Genomic DNA, 17,139 nt, shown 5'->3' on the forward strand with positions numbered 1-17,139 from the left:
GAAAAGAATGTTTACTCACCTTAATCGTTAATGCAGGTAATTTGTATCGTTGTGTAAGCTCTACGTAGACTAAAAGGTGTGGAACATAAACTGGTATTTTATTATCTCATCACGCATAAGTTTAAATATATTAACACTAACTGTTATAATAGAAAGATTAGCAATACATACATGCATCTGTTTTACAATGAGAATATTACAACGCTTTTCAAATTAATTACACTAGTTCTTCTTGACTTTTTAAAAATGTATTTAGTATTTTGGCCTAAATTAAGCATTATCATAATAGTTAATTACGAACTGTAGGACACAGTTTAAACTGTTAAGTTGACTCAGGTTTTCAAAATGTATTATTTTGTAATAATCGTTTATGATGAATAATAGAGCTAATAGAAATTTAAAAAAGAAAAACCACATAGTATTGATCTTGTTATTGTATTAGACCAGGTCAATATGTCAGAAATTAGAATCAGTGATTTCTGCTTAAAATCCCAATCCGATTGGCTACGGTACGGTAATACTGTAGTTCCTACATCCGGGAAATGCGAGTGATGTTCACAACTGTCTATGTAGGCCTACTAAATATCTTAAACTTATGACATATTTCATAACTTCTTATTCACAACGTCTGTTTTATTATCCGTTAGCCCTGTTAACGTCGTGTATGTTGCGATTAAATGAAGCTGTAATAAAAAAAAAATCAGTGTAACACTTGATATCAGTGCGTTATCATCAAATCAATGACAATGGCCTAAATTGATCATTATCATAATAATTAATTACATACTAACGGGCAGTTCTCGGTTCTTCTTCCGCCTCACGTATTGGCTCAGGTTCTGGTTCTGCGATTAACAAAAAGATGAAATCAACATCAATGAATTTAGAACTAGAATATTCCATTAGCAACATATCGTAAATGTGGAACAACTTTGACAACTTACCGACCGGAAAATAAATACATGTAATATATCCAGCGAATGCACATATTCCGTTTTCTTTACATGGATTGGGATGACATGGATCGTCTGCGAATAAAAAAGATAAAATCAGCATTAATAAAGCATAATATTGAAATATCAAAACTGTGTGTCTTTATATCCTTGTTACTGTAGACTAATCGTGGGTTACAATTGTAATTAAAATGCATCATAAAACATCGCATTATTCGAGATCTACGACTATAGTAAAGTTTCAATACTGTATGTTATTCCATGGTCACTCCAAAATGGTTTTAAAAGAAAAGTAAATGTGAAATACAATTTCATCAATCCAAATGCAATTGGCAAAACTTAGGTATTTAGTATAATGAATGGCTACAGAGCCACTAATTGTGATACGTCGTCAACTGTGTATAACATCCTGAGAATGTCATGGAATTAGTAGACATTTAGGATAGTGCACATATTAAATTTAAAAAAGATAATAATATTCATTGGACTAAAATTAGGTATCGGTCTCACTAACCTGCGCTAGACAACTCGACGGTTACATACAAAAACATGAATAGAATAATTGACAATCGAAACATCTTGCAGAAAAAAGTCTATATTAAGAGGAGTAAGTGAAGAAAAACAAATATTTTAAAAGTTATGAATAATTGACAATCGAAACATCTTGCAGAAAGAAGTCTATATTAAGAGGAGTAAGTGAAGAAAAACAAATATTTTAAAAGTTAAGAATAATTGACAATCGAAACATCTTGAAGAAAGAAGTCTATATTAAGAGGAGTAAGTGAAGAAAAAAAAATATTTTAAAAGTTATGAATAATTGACAATCGAAACATCTTGCTGAAAAAAGTCTATATTAAGAGGAGTAAGTGAAGAAAAACAAATATTTTAAAAGTTAAAAATAATTGACAATCGAAATATCTTGCAGAAAGAAGTCTATATTAATAGGAGTAAGTAAAGAAAAACAAATATTTTAAAAGTTAAGTATGATGACAATATGGATCACAAATACAACAATATTGAAAACATGGAATAATGTAAATATGTAAACTGTTAATTAGATCTGAATAGAATGTTTACTCACCTTAGTCGGTAATCTGTATCGTTACGCGAGCTCTCCGTAGACTAAAAGGTGTGGACCATGTAAACTGGTATTTATTATCTCATCACGCATAAGTTTAAATATATTAATATTAACTGTTATAATAGAAATATTAGCAATAAAAATATACATACATCTGTTTTACAATGAGAATAATGAAACGCCAAATAAATTACATCCCGTTCTTTTTTTTTCTTTTACTTTTAGTTTAATCTTCTTTATAGAGGGTGACTCTAAACAGGATATGCTGACAATCAATTTCTCGATGATGTTTGCGCTTCCCACTTTAATTCGATTGTAGGTAATTAAAAAAACATATTTTAAAAAACAAGAGTGCCTCTGTAGTACGCAGTTCAAACAATTAAGTTGACTCAGGTTTTCAAGTCGTATTTTGTAATAATCGTTTATGATGATGATGATGATGAGAGCTAATAGAAATTTAAGAAAGAAAAACCATGACATATAGTTTTGATATTGTTATTTTATTAGATTTATTATATATTATTTATATGTCAGTAATTAAAATCAGTGAGTTCTGCTTGAAATCCCGATTTGCTACGGTATTAGTCCCTACTATCCGGGAAATGTGAGGGATGTGCACAACTTAGGCTATGTAGGCCTACTAAATATCTTAAACTTATGACATATTTCATAACTTCTTATTCACAACGTCTGTTTTATTATCCGTTAGCCCTGTTAACGTCGTGTATGTTGCGATTAAATGAATCTGTAATAAAAACAAAACCAGTGAAATACTCTGCGAGTGCATTATCATCAACTCAATGACAATTTTCAATTTTCCTTTTTAAAAATTACATTACTCACTAATTGTTATGTAATTACACATAGCATTTAGGTTAATAGAATCTTTCAATTTCTGTTAATGTTTGTAAATTTGGAATTGAAACATATTGTTTGTATTAAAATGAAATTAAATATGAAAAAGGTAGCTTATAAACAGCTCATTAACCCAAAAAGTTATCAAACTCATAGGTATATCACTCCTCCCTGGGTATATGAACGACGACTTACCAATATACACACTGGTAACAGGTTCACATACGACAATTCCATTCGACATGTAACATACTTCCGACGTCTCACATGTATTGGAATGGGGAGGACATGGCTCTGTATTACAAAAATATCAATGTATCGTTTGTAACTTGTCTTCTGTCAGCAATGGTGAATATTAATGGGGTAAGAGGCCTTAGTATCACATTAATCAGAACGACGACTTGAGACAAGAAATGCATACCAAACTTTAGACGATTAATCTAAGATAGCCTAATCATTGTAAATAAATTCTTACTTATAGCCGTACATTCAACTTGTCCATCTTTGAACTAACACATGTCATCATTCCAACATGGGTCGTAACAAAGATAAGATTAAATGTGAAATACACTAATTTACATCGATCCAAATACAAATTAACTAAATATTTGTATAATTGGTAAGATTTGACAAATTTAATTTTCAAGGAAACCTAAAACGACGTTATCAAACCACTTTTTATTTGTATTTTCGACAGACTATTATTAGGCCTAGGCTATATATGCGCTCTCCGTTTACAAAAAATCTTTGGATCCGCCTCTGACGCACTGGTGCACCTTCAGTCAGACCATGGAGGAAAAATAATCTGTAATTGTAATCTGTAACTTATCTTGAAATGTTTGCAAATTGTCCCTGAATATAAGAAGTTGACAGCTCTTTAATACCTGTAAATCATTTGTAAAGAAATTACGATATGCTTACGTGCGCCAGATAATTCGACGTTTACATACAAAAATATGAATATTAGAATAGTTGACAATCGAAACATCGCAGAGAGAAATCTAAGAAATGTGAATATAAGACATTATTTTTAAAGTACACAAATGAAATTTTCTGTACTGTATACAAACAGTTTATCTCCAACCGTTAAAAATAAGTTACATGCAATATGTTTCATGACTCAATATCATCTTCGACAATTACCCCCTCCCTAATTGTGTGAATTCCTTGATCAAAGTAAAAAAAAGTGAACGCGCAAAAACCCCTCAGAATTTCAACGAAAATGTGCATACCATTCTCCAGACTAGATCCATTCACGGACCAAATATTTGGAACGCGCTCTATAAAACCAATGAATTAAAATTCCAATACTCTGTTAAAAAAAGAAACTAAGGAAATGATATTGAGTACATACTAAAAAAAAGTGGGAAAATAAACATAAATATTATGCATATTATAGGCCTACTGAGTCGCTCATAATCAGTATAGTTCCTCCGAGGGACAAACAGTCTCATGTCCTTTTATACCTAACCTGTGGTGGTCACTTAGATTGTTGGTCGCGCTTATGTGCGTCACTATTAAAGTAGATCGGAATTTCCCTCTTTTCCCCAAACGAGAGTGCCCCACCGGAGGTGCTAAACGGTCGTGGGCGACGTTTTTTTGTACATAAATTTTTGTTGAATGTTGTCTGGCATGTATGTACATTACATTTAAATGCATTTAAATGGTTACCAAACTGACAAGCACTCGCTTGTTGGTATACTATTAAATATTGTAAATGTAATTATGAATTGTGAATAAAATGTGTAACTTTAAAAAAAAATGTAAATATAGATATGAATTTAAAAAAAAATTACTTACCTTGTCGACAATATATAGATATGTTGTACCGTTATGCAATTCCACTAAAATGTGACCCAATGTAATCTGTGTTTTAATATATCTCATTAAGCATACCTTTTAATATATTAACACTAACGGTTATAGGTTAGAAAGGTTAGAAAATAAAATATGTATGCATTTGTGTTAAAATTCGAATAAATAAAACCTATCGAAAACAATGAATTTGTATAATTGATCAGCGTCACCAATTGTAATCTCAAGTCTATGAAAAACGTACCGGTATTGCACTAACAATAAATTAAACCATGAACAACGCGACGCATCCTTTACATACCGTAGTCCAATGTACCATTTTATATCATTCTAGAAATTTAGAATTTTATTTGAGTTATGTTTGACATCCCAACGCGATTTGCTGCGGTAGTTCCATGCCATTTGATGTTGAGCTCCTCGATGTTTCTACCTTATTTACAGTGCTCCATCCTCATCCTCCTGTTTTGCCGCTTTTGTAAGTCGACATGTAATTTGGCAGCTATTCCACGTGATGGTACTTTTATATAGGTCTGATTTGTTTTTTTTTAAATAAAACACTATTAGGGCCTATTATAACAAATATTCTGATTTAAAAGGAATTTTACACCCGGAAAGTGCGAGTGATTTGTACACAACTTAGTGTGTATTATTTCCATACCGTCTTTTTCAAGCTGTTTATTGTTTAACCCTATAAGCATCTGCTCTGTTCGCATAAAATTTAGCTGTAAAACGAAAAAAATCAGTGTATTAGAGTCTATTTTAATACTTAGATAAAAGCAATGAAGAACAATTTCTTCTGCCTGTCTGACAATTGATTATGGCCTGTGGTTATCATAATCATTTCAACCACTGTCAATCGATGTAGAGGCTTACATGTAAAATATCCATTAAATATTAGGTTTACAGTTTTACCGTAAATAATTACATTCACCAACCGTTTTACAAAATATTGCGCGACAACTAATTGTCTGGCACTGACTGTATGGCCTAAATTGATTATTATTATAATAATAATTAATTACGAACTAACGGTCAGTTCTCGGTTTTTCTTCCACCTCATAACATCGCACAGGTTCTGGTTCTGCGATTAACAAAAAGATGAAATCAACATCAATTAATTTAGAACTAGAATATTCCATTACCAACGTATCGTAAATGTGGGACAACTTTGCCCCCTGTTAATGGTGACAACGACAACTTACCGACCGGAGTACATGGATTTAAATGACATGGATCGTCTACGAATAAAAAAAGATAAAACCAGCATTAATAAAGCATAATATCGAAATATCAAAACTGTGTGTCTTTATATCCCTGTTACTGTAGACTAATCGTGGGTTACAATTGTAATTAAAATGCATCATAAAACATCGCATTATTCGAGGTCTACGACTATAGTAAAGTTTCAATACTGTATGTTATTCCATGGATGGTCACTCCAACATGGTTTTAAAAGAAAAGTTAGAGTAAATGTGAAATACTAATTCCATCGATTCAAATGCAATTGACAAAATATGGGTATAGTAATGAATGGCTACAGAGCCACTAATTGTGATACGTCGTCGACTGTGTATAACATCCTGAGAATGTCATGAAATTAGTTGACAGAATAGTGACACATTTAATTTACACCAATATTCATTGACTATAGGCCTAAGTAGGTATCGGTAACTCTCACTAACCTGCGCTAGACAACTCGACGGTTACATACAAAAACATGAATTGAATAATTGACAATCGAATCATCTTGCAGAAAGAAATCTAACACTAATAATGAGTAGTCACTAAGTGAAGAAAAACAAAATGTAAAAGTTTAAAATAATGTACACAAAAAGTAATACAAACATAGTGTTCTTTTGAAAACAATATATTTATAATTGTTTAAAAATTACTAAATATAATAAAGATCTCAAACAATCCTCTGTACTGTGTCTAGATTTGCCTATTATAGGAATATTTGGTAATACGTTTCACATGTTTCTCCTTCCTAGTATCATATAACCTTACATGATACAGGCACCACATGTAATACAAATGAGATGCAGTATTACCAAATATTCCTAGGGCAAATATTGATAGATTTTAGGAATTATAAAAATGATTACCTGAGAGAAGCTGTATCGGTACGTAATCTCAAAACAAATGTGTTATTGTCTCATTATAGGTTGAAGTTTTATCGGTTATCAGTTAAAAATAAATATACATGCATTTGACCTTTCAAAAAAAAAATTAAAACAAATAACAAAAGACATTGATTGGATACCGGCGGCGGGCAAATAAAAAAAAAACAATTTTTACTAGTTAAAAAAGTTGATTTTCAATTATTTTTGTTGCCGTTTTGTTTGTTTTGAAATTTGTATTGTTTTTTTTGTTTTCAATCATCATTTGTCTTTTGTGGGTTTGTCCCACTTGTTTATTTCTTCCAAATTAATGAACATTACAAGAAAATAAATACATAGCAGACAGACGGTAACAATTACTGTATTGCACTGAAGCTTACAATTAATGTTGTTTAATTAAATGATAATATACAGTGATGTTTCCCTCTGACAATCCTTAACATATGTGAACTATTCGGTTATTTTTTTCCGTTTTTGATTTTTTTTATGTTCTCTTGTAAGTGAATAAGTCAAATAAAATCATATTTTACCATACGATACTCCGTCTTTTTAGATTTACAATCTGACATTTCATGTGGTAGCTATAAAAATAAAATTTTGTTTTCAATTACAGAAACTAATTAATAGTAATCATAGTCTAATTAATAACGATGATGACTTAGATCTTTAATTTTCTGAACGAAGGCTGGTATCCTACTGATAATACCATGGATAGGCCATAACCTGTATTATTAATAAATTCTTTATTTAAAATAGCCAATAAAAAAAGTTTACTGAAGTTCACTTTACTTCATTCAGAAAATCATCGCGATATCATTCTTCTTTTGGTAAACTTTTGCAGTGTTATGACGTCATGCGTTCAATCGTAATGCACTGAACAAGTGCTCAATTGCCAGTCGACACTGACAGTCGCCTATCGCACGTAATAGGAATGACGTTATAGGGTAGCAGTCGATTGTCGACGTAAAAATCTAAAAGTCCCTACAAACTTCCGCTAGACAATTCGACGTCGATAGTTACATACGAGAACATGAATAGAATAATTGACAATCGAGGGATTGTGCAGAAAGTTTATAAAGATAAGAATATTGACGGCAATAAGGAACACAATAGGCATATATAAATTGTCTTCTTATGAAAGAAGTTTATTTTTCGTTGAATATGTGAAATAAACTCATCTAGGCCTAAATTTATTTTAAACCAGATCTGAAATAAAAATGTACAGTACTTCGTAAATTTTACAACGGATATAAGTTTTTTATCAATTCGAAATTATTATGATGGACTAATAATAATACTAATTTTTGTTCTTTTATCTATAATTATCTTATATTGATAATTATCTTAATTATCCCTTGACATAGGCCTATCAATGGTTATATTCAAGTCCATTAACATTACAATCATGTATTCAAACACAGAAATCAATTATAGGTCTACGAAGAAATAAAACAATTTAATTCTATACATATGTATCTATGTATATGATGGTCTTATATTTAAGTAATAAAAATGGCAATGCTGTGCGTATCAGTAGCTGGATCTCAATTGAGATACAAATAAAATAAGCAAAACCCTAAATTGTATGTTATAACAGTCAGAATGTACTAAGCTTGTTGGATTAATTTATTGTTGGTATTTAATGTTTCTATGAGAAATGAAATATCCTCTTTCATCAGATAAAATTATGTTAAATATGTTATAACCAATTATGTTTCTGATTAGTTAATTTTGATAATGACAAATGAATGTACCAATACTTTCTATCTACATGGTGTTATAGCATAAGCTAAAATATTAAATTTCACTTCAAAACTTCAGGTAACTAAACTTATATGCTGCTAACTACGGCAACGTACACTCTTGCAGTGAAATAAGATCCACCATAAAAGCCCTTTAACTAAAATTAGCTGTCTCCTCGTTTTATGTAAATGTGGAGTGAACATAATTATGGGAGGGACGTGAATGTGCATATTTTGCATTGGGTGACTTTTCGACTCAGTTAAACAGCCCAATGTCTTGACATCTAAGATTAATCTTTTATAATAATATTATAGTCATGGTATTCATATTTTCAACCCAAAAAGTATGTTTCTAATCGATGTTGTAAATTACTTCCGAAATACATTTAATCGTTTGTTCTTTGTTATGTCTTACAGTTTTGCCTCACTCATGGTATGACATATATAATTACCGTATTTATTCGGATTAACGTTTGCAGAACAATCAGTAATAAATCTATGCATGCTGCAGCAGACACTGGGTGTGGGCTACCATGGTCTATTAATAGGCATATAATCATTTTATGTATAAATCTAAATTTTTAATTATTGTATGTGTTGAAATTTTATTGATACCGTAAGCAACAATTACAATACAAACAAACATTGATTTAATGAGATAATAATCATATAGGTCTAAACATTAGCAAAATTGTACATTGTTTTCCAAATTCATATATAGATAATAAAAAAACATTTAAACAGTTCACCATATGTCTATTTTGTCAATAAAATAGATGGCCATATTAACATATAACACACTATTCAATATTTATGATAATTAGGCCTTACATAATAATTATTATGCACCTTTGACAAACATGTTTTTTTTTTATGTAAACGCTTATTTTTAATGACTGTTGAGCGCCGTAACAAAGTGATTATGAAATAAAGTTTAAACTGAATAACTCTGAATAATTAATTGTTTTAATTGGCGTGTTACATGACAACACTGCAACGACGCATCACTCGCAGTTAAAGACACATTTATTAACATACACCTGTCATACACCTATCCTTTTATCAGGTATGTACAACTTTATATTTACTCTTTCATATTCAAATCATTTTTGTTAATGAAGACAACATCATAGGCCATATCTTCTACCAATTTATATATAGATGCTTACGATACTGGACAAATTAAGGCATTATGTGGAGATACAGTCCAGAGAATCGAGTAACGCGATGGTGACGGAGAAACGAAAAACTGTATTATGATATGATGATGACGACGACAGTCAAGGCGACAACGATTTGGAGGGAGTATTATTTGGAATGAATTATAATAGATTAGGATTGCCAGGCAGCGTATTATCCTTTTGGAATTTTATAGAACTACCCTCTATGAGCAAATTCATAGTCAGTCTACCATCCGATTATTTGACCTCTTTTAAACCATACATGAGTCAAGTAGGGTAGACAGAATTAGACAGTCAGTGGAGGATCCATCATTATAGATTAGGGGGAGGGGGGAGAGTTAAATATTTTATAAATGATAAAAATGATCTGTCAGGTTGCAGGATAAAAAAGTCATTAATTTATTTTAAAAAGACATTGCTGTTAAATTTTAGTGGGTGCTAAAGCCTGTTTAGCCCCCGCCTGACAGTAGGTTCATGTCATCAGTTTGTATACACCTCAATCAAGTCTTGTACATCTGACGTAATATTTACGGCACACACTAAAGTACTTGAAAACTTCAAATTTATCGTTTACCACCCTGAACCTACGATCCTGTAGTAAAATCCCGAGTGAAATGGACATGGATGGAGTAGTCTGTCCAAAAGTGGACCGAAACTTCCTGATCTGACCGGGGATCTGACGAGACCAAAACTTTGACCCTTTAGATTTATTGGGGTTGGTTACATCTATTACACTCTCACCTACTACTAACTAATCTAGGTGTAAAGCCTCAGCAGCGCCTTCCACTCTAGACTCTATAATAATGATCTATCTATACATTTTTATGAATAAGAATTGTTAAATAACACAAACATAACAAGGTTCTCAAATTGCTTATTCATTAATTTTCTTCAGCTGCTTCAATTTAAGCTCTTCAATACATTCAATCGATAATTGAAGAACTGTTTCTTTATTTCTTTAGGCCGCCTACTTTTTAAATCATACGCCACCCTTTACCAAACACTGATGAGAGTCGGGACTCTGAGATCAAGCAACTATGTGCTAGCCTCCTCCATTTGTTGTCAAAATAATCGTTTCGGTCTCTTCATCGAAAAAAGTTAATATTGATTCAAATAGGTGAATACGAAAAAAAGTGGTTTAAAAGATATGATGAGTAATAAATCAAATATACGTCAAATACTTATGTTCATAATAGTGATTCCGAAGTAAGTACTTACTTACCTGAACAATCTACCACGAATTCTGTTGTGAGGGTAATGTGTTTCGAGGGACGAACAAAATGTTTTTAGAACACCTGTGCTTTTTTTGCGAAAGTAATCGCAGGAATATGTCTGTACAATCGATAGTTGTCTTTCCACCCTGTATTTCTGTCTGTTCAGCTTTAGAAAAAACACCTTGATGTACTAATGAAGGTAATATTAAGGATACATCAAGTTCATTCAACAGAGTGGCTTTGTGCTTATTTATTAATCTTGAAGCAAAATTAGCTTCAGCCATATTGTACGTTTAAGATACGAATGCGATACTTTACATACAGGGGGCGCCCTATATATTGTCCAAACCAACCCTCTCAACCAATCTCTTTCAATATGAATGAAAGAATTATAAAGTATCACCAGTTCTCGATTTTAGGCGGCATGTACACATTCTTTTTATTCTAGGCATATTAGACGGGGTCTAGTGAAATTAATAAAAGAGTTTTATTTGAGACATTTTTATTGTAGACATCCATGTATCTAAATTACATTTAATCAATGTTATAAAGCAAATTATTTGGCCAAAAATTGAAGCCAAAAATTACATCCGGAAAACTTAAGCCTACATGCTAAATAATAATCTATTTTCTACTTCTTAGCATCGTCTATTGTTATGATCCATCAGCCCTGTTATGGTCCGGCAAGCACTGTAATAAGAACCGAATCAATGTATTCACTTGGCAGTCCATATGCTACAGATAACTCTTTCTACAAGTTTCAATCTATCATCCACCAATAAACTCCATGCCACTCAGGTTGCTGAACTTACCTTTAAAAGCTTATTAGACTATTTTATGCAGTCACCACGGGTAAATAGACTTATCTTTGGGACTAAAAAACTGCATCCTTAATGAGGAATGTCCCCTGAATTGTTGTTGGTGTTAGTGTTTTGTGACATGACAACCATAACATGTTCCCTGTCCCTTAATGGAGATGTTCCACTTTATGATGGCTAAAATCAATGAAACAAAATTATCGAGTCCGTGATGGTTGCCTAAATCAATATCTCAATCATATGAACAACTTACTTCCAAGTGCCCGACAAATATAAGATCTAGTAACTTCGTAATAACAACAATAACACATTTGCCCACATGGGTCTTTCTTACATGGAGCTCCTATGAAAAAAAAGTCGGCACAATTAAGCTAGAACTATCCAAAAAATATCAACGTTATAAGAGTGCGACAATCTGTGTCTCCTGTCATTGACGAGGGGACTATTGATGGTGGCTATATTATTAGATAGGCATATTCATTACCATTATAACGACTTACCATCAGGCATAATCGATTGACATCGAGTTCTATCATTTATGAACAGACATACTCTACTGAGCCCCCTCTTAATTCAATACAACCGTCCCCATCACATGGATTGTCGACTAATAAGAATAAAACATAGATAAAAATCATAATAACAGAACTTTTATTAACAAGATAATCAAAGATATGATTAATGCTGGTTCATCCTTTATTAGGCCCCTACATGATTAGCGAAAAGCAATGTTTGCTCCCATCAAGGTCGAAAAAGAAAAATTGACGTAGTGCGTTTACGGCCGGCCGCGGATGGGTTACAAGATATGACTACACGATTAATCATTGTAAAGACTTACTACATTTAGCTTTTCCATCTTCAGACAGACACACGGTACCTCCACATGCACTGTAATCACATGGATTGGCTAGAGATACAAAGGTATAATTTAAAATGTGAAATATTACTTGATCCAAATACAAATTAATATTATTATTATTATACCAAACCTTCGGTTTATACAGTAGTTGGACCAGGTAGGCCAAATATATAGGTATAATAATATCAGTAAATCATCTTGACTGAAGCTCAGCTTTTGGTAGATTATGTCTAAATTGCCAGAATACGATTTAAATGTAACTCTCACTAACCTGCGCTAGACAACTCGACGGTTACATACAAAAACATGAATAGAATAATTGACAATCGAAACATCTTGCATAAAGAAGTCTATATTAAGAGGAGTAAGTGAAGAAAAACAAATATGATGACAATATGGATCACAAATACAACAATATTGAAAACATTAAGTAATGGAAATATGTATACTGTTAATTAGATCTGAAAAGAATGTTTACTCACCTTAATCGTTAATGCAGGTAATTTGTATCGTTGTGTAAGCTCTACGTAGACTAAAAGGTGTGGAACATAAACTGGTATTTTATTATCTCATCACGCATAAGTTTAAATATATTAATATTAACTGTTATAATAGAAAGATTAGCAATACATACATGCATCTGTTTTACAATGAGAATATTACAGGTTCTGGTTCTGCGATTAACAAAAAGATGAAATCAACATCAATGAATTTAGAACTAGAATATTCCATTATCAACATATCGTAAATGTGGGACAACTTTGTCCCCTGTTAATGGTGACAACGACAACTTACCGACCGGAAAATAAATACATGTAATATTTCCAGCGAATACACACATTCCGTTTTCTTTACATGGATTGGGATGACATGGATCGTCTGCGAATAAAAAAGATAAAATCAGCATTAATAAAGCATAATATTGAAATATCAAAACTGTGTGTCTGTATATCCTTGTTACTGTAGACTAATCGTGGGTTACAATTGTAATTAAAATGCATCATAAAACATCGCATTATTCGAGATCTACGACTATAGTAAAGTTTCAATACTGTATGTTATTCCATGGTCACTCCAAAATGGTTTTAAAAGAAAAGTAAATGTGAAATACAATTTCATCAATCCAAATGCAATTGGCAAAACTTAGGTATTTAGTATAATGAATGGCTACAGAGCCACTAATTGTGATACGTCGTCAACTGTGTATAACATCCTGAGAATGTCATGGAATTAGTAGACATTTAGGATAGTGCACATATTAAATTTAAAAAAGATAATAATATTCATTGGACTATAATTAGGTATCGGTCTCACTAACCTGCGCTAGACAACTCGACGGTTACATACAAAAACATGAATAGAATAATTGACAATCGAAACATCTTGCAGAAAAAAGTCTATATTAAGAGGAGTAAGTGAAGAAAAACAAATATTTTAAAAGTTATGAATAATTGACAATCGAAACATCTTGCAGAAAGAAGTCTATATTAAGAGGAGTAAGTGAAGAAAAACAAATATTTTAAAAGTTAAGAATAATTGACAATCGAAACATCTTGAAGAAAGAAGTCTATATTAAGAGGAGTAAGTGAAGAAAAAAAAAATATTTTAAAAGTTATGAATAATTGACAATCGAAACATCTTGCTGAAAAAAGTCTATATTAAGAGGAGTAAGTGAAGAAAACAAATATTTTAAAAGTTAAAAATAATTGACAACGAAATATCTTGCAGAAAGAAGTCTATATTAAGAGGAGTAAGTGAAGAAAAACAAATATTTTAAAAGTTAAGAACGATGACAATATGGATCACAAATACAACAATATTGAAAACATGGAATAATGTAAATATGTAAACTGTTAATTAGATCTGAATAGAATGTTTACTCACCTTAGTCGGTAATTTGTATCGTTACGCAAGCTCTCCGTAGACTAAAAGGTGTGGACCATGTAAACTGATATTTATTATCTCATCACGCATAAGTTTAAATATATTAATATTAACTGTTATAATAGAAATATTAGCAACACATACATGCATCTGTTTTACAATGAGAATAATGAAACGCCAAATAAATTACATCCCGTTCTTTTTATTTCTTTTATTTTTTGTTTAATCTTCTTTATAGAGGTTGACTCTAAACAGGATATGCTGACAATCAATTTCTCGATGATGTTTGCGCTTCCCACTTTAATTCGATTGTAGGTAATTTAAAAAACATATTTTTAAAAACAAGAGTGCCTCTGTAGTACGCAGTTCAAACAATTAAGTTGACTCAGGTTTTCAAGTCGTACCTTGTAATAATCGTTTATAATGATAATGATATAGCTAATAGAAATTTAAGAAAGAAAAACCATGACATATAGTTTTGATATTGTTATTTTATTAGATTTATTATATATTATTTATATGTCAGTAATTAAAATCAGTGAGTTCTGCTTGAAATCCCGATTTGCTACGGTATTAGTCCCTACTATCCGGGAAATGTGAGTGATGTGCACAACTTAGTCTATGTAGGCCTACTAAATATCTTAAACTTATGACATATTTCATAACTTCTTATTCACAACGTCTGTTTTATTATCCGTTAGCCCTGTTAACGTCGTGTATGTTGCGATTAAATGAATCTGTAATAAAAACAAAACCAGTGAAATACTCTGCGAGTGCATTATCATCAACTCAATGACAATTTTCAATTTTCCTTTTTAAAAATTACATTACTCACTAATTGTTCTGTAATTACACATAGCATTTAGGTTAATAGAATCTTTTAATTTCTGTTAATGTTTGTAAATTTGGAATTGAAACATATTGTTTGTATTAAAATGAAATTAAATATGAAAATCACTCCTCCCTGGGTATATGAACGACGACTTACCAATATACATACTGGTAACAGGTTCACATACGACAATTCCATTCGACATGTAACATACTTCCGACGTCTCACATGTATTGGAATGGGGAGGACATGGCTCTGTATATAGTAATACAAAAATATCAATGTATCGTTTGTAACTTGTCTTCTGTCAGCAATGGTGAATATTAATGGGGTAAGAGGCCTTAGTATCACATTAATCAGAACGACGACTTGGGACAAGAAATGCATACCAAACTTTAGACGATTAATCTAAGGAAATAAATTCTTACTTATAGCCGTACATTCAACTTGAACTAACACATGTCATCATTCCAACATGGGTCGTAACAAAGATAAGATTAAATGTGAAATACACTAATTTACATCGATCCAAATAAAAATTAACTAAATATTTGTATAATTGGTAAGATTTGACAAATTTAATTTTCAAGGAAACCTAAAACTACGTTATCAAACCACTTTTTATTTCTATTTTCGACAGACTATTATTGGCCTAGGTAATATATGCGCTCTCCGTTTACAAAAAATCTCTGGATCCGCCTCTGACGCACTGGTGCACCTTCAGTCAGACCATAGAGGAAAAAATAATCTGTAATATTTGTAATCTGTAACTTATCTTGAAATGTTTGCAAATTGTCCCTTATTGCCAGAATATAAAAAGTTGACAACTCTTTAATACCTGTAAATCATTTGTAAAGAAATTACGATATGCTTACGTGCGCCAGATAATTCGACGTTTACATACAAAAACATTAATATTATAGTTGACAATCGAAACATCGCAGAGAGAAATCTAAGAAATATGAATATAAGACATTATTTTTAAAGTACACAAATGAAATTGTCTGTACTGTATAAAACAGTTTATCTCCAACCGTTAACAATAAGTTACATGCAATATGTTTCATGACTCAATATCATCTTCGACAATTACCCCCTCCCTAATTGTGTGAACTCCTTGATCAAAGTAAAAAAAAGTGAACGCGCAAAAAACCCTCAGAATTTCAACGAAAATGTGCATACCATTCTCCAGATTTGCAATAAAGTCATAGATCCATATTCATTAACAGACCAAATATTTGGAACGCGCTCTATAAAACCAATGAATTAAAATCCTAATACTCTGTTAAAAAAGAAACTAAAGAAATGATATTGAGTACATACTAAAAAAAGGGGTGGAAAATAAATAAATAAAATATTATGCATATTATAGGCCTACTGAGTCGCTCATAATCGGTATAGTTCCTCCGAGGGACAAACAGTCTCATGTCCTTTTATACCTAACCTGTGGTGGTCACTTAATAATAATAATAATAACTGGTACTTGATATAGCGCATTATGCTGAAAGCCTCAATGCGCCTTACAAAGACAGAAAATTTAGAAAAATTACAAATTAAAAAGGTGGGTTTTGAGGAGAGATTTGAAGACACTGGTGGAAGCAGCCTGACGGATTCCAATAGGCAACGCATTCCATAGAGAAACGGATGCCGAAGAAAATGAACGATTTCCATAAAACTTAGTGGAAGGATGAAATATATGGGCAAGAAGAGACTCAGATCTAGATCTCAGAGACCGCTTAGGAACATAAGGTTGAATAAGTTCAGAAATGAACTTAGATGAAGAATTAT

The 17,139-nt window shown here is 31.7% G+C and overlaps 1 protein-coding gene and 3 long non-coding RNA genes across 4 annotated transcripts in view; all 4 read right to left on the reverse strand.

Moving 5' to 3' along the window:
- LOC144842220 (uncharacterized) overlaps positions 1-17,139 on the reverse strand; it is a 61,791-nt gene that overhangs the window by 32,980 nt on the left and 11,672 nt on the right. The gene's annotated exons all lie outside the window — the stretch shown is intronic.
- LOC144842112 (uncharacterized) overlaps positions 1-17,139 on the reverse strand; it is a 54,703-nt gene that overhangs the window by 22,328 nt on the left and 15,236 nt on the right. The window lies entirely within an intron of this gene.
- On the reverse strand, positions 120-1,534 carry LOC144835947 (uncharacterized). The gene is made up of 4 exons (XR_013611131.1): positions 1,465-1,534; positions 942-1,025; positions 792-842; positions 120-683 (listed from the first exon to the last, which is right to left on the reverse strand). It is a non-coding gene; the product is annotated as an uncharacterized LOC144835947 (long non-coding RNA).
- LOC144858981 (uncharacterized) lies at positions 12,243-13,161 on the reverse strand. Its single transcript, XR_013616687.1, has 4 exons — positions 13,118-13,161; positions 12,907-12,985; positions 12,615-12,683; positions 12,243-12,383 (listed from the first exon to the last, which is right to left on the reverse strand). It is a non-coding gene; the product is annotated as an uncharacterized LOC144858981 (long non-coding RNA).

The sequence above is a fragment of the Antedon bifida genome, chromosome 1 (assembly GCF_963402885.1).
Source record: "Antedon bifida chromosome 1, ecAntBifi1.1, whole genome shotgun sequence".
NCBI classification, from domain to species: Eukaryota; Metazoa; Echinodermata; class Crinoidea; order Comatulida; family Antedonidae; genus Antedon; species Antedon bifida.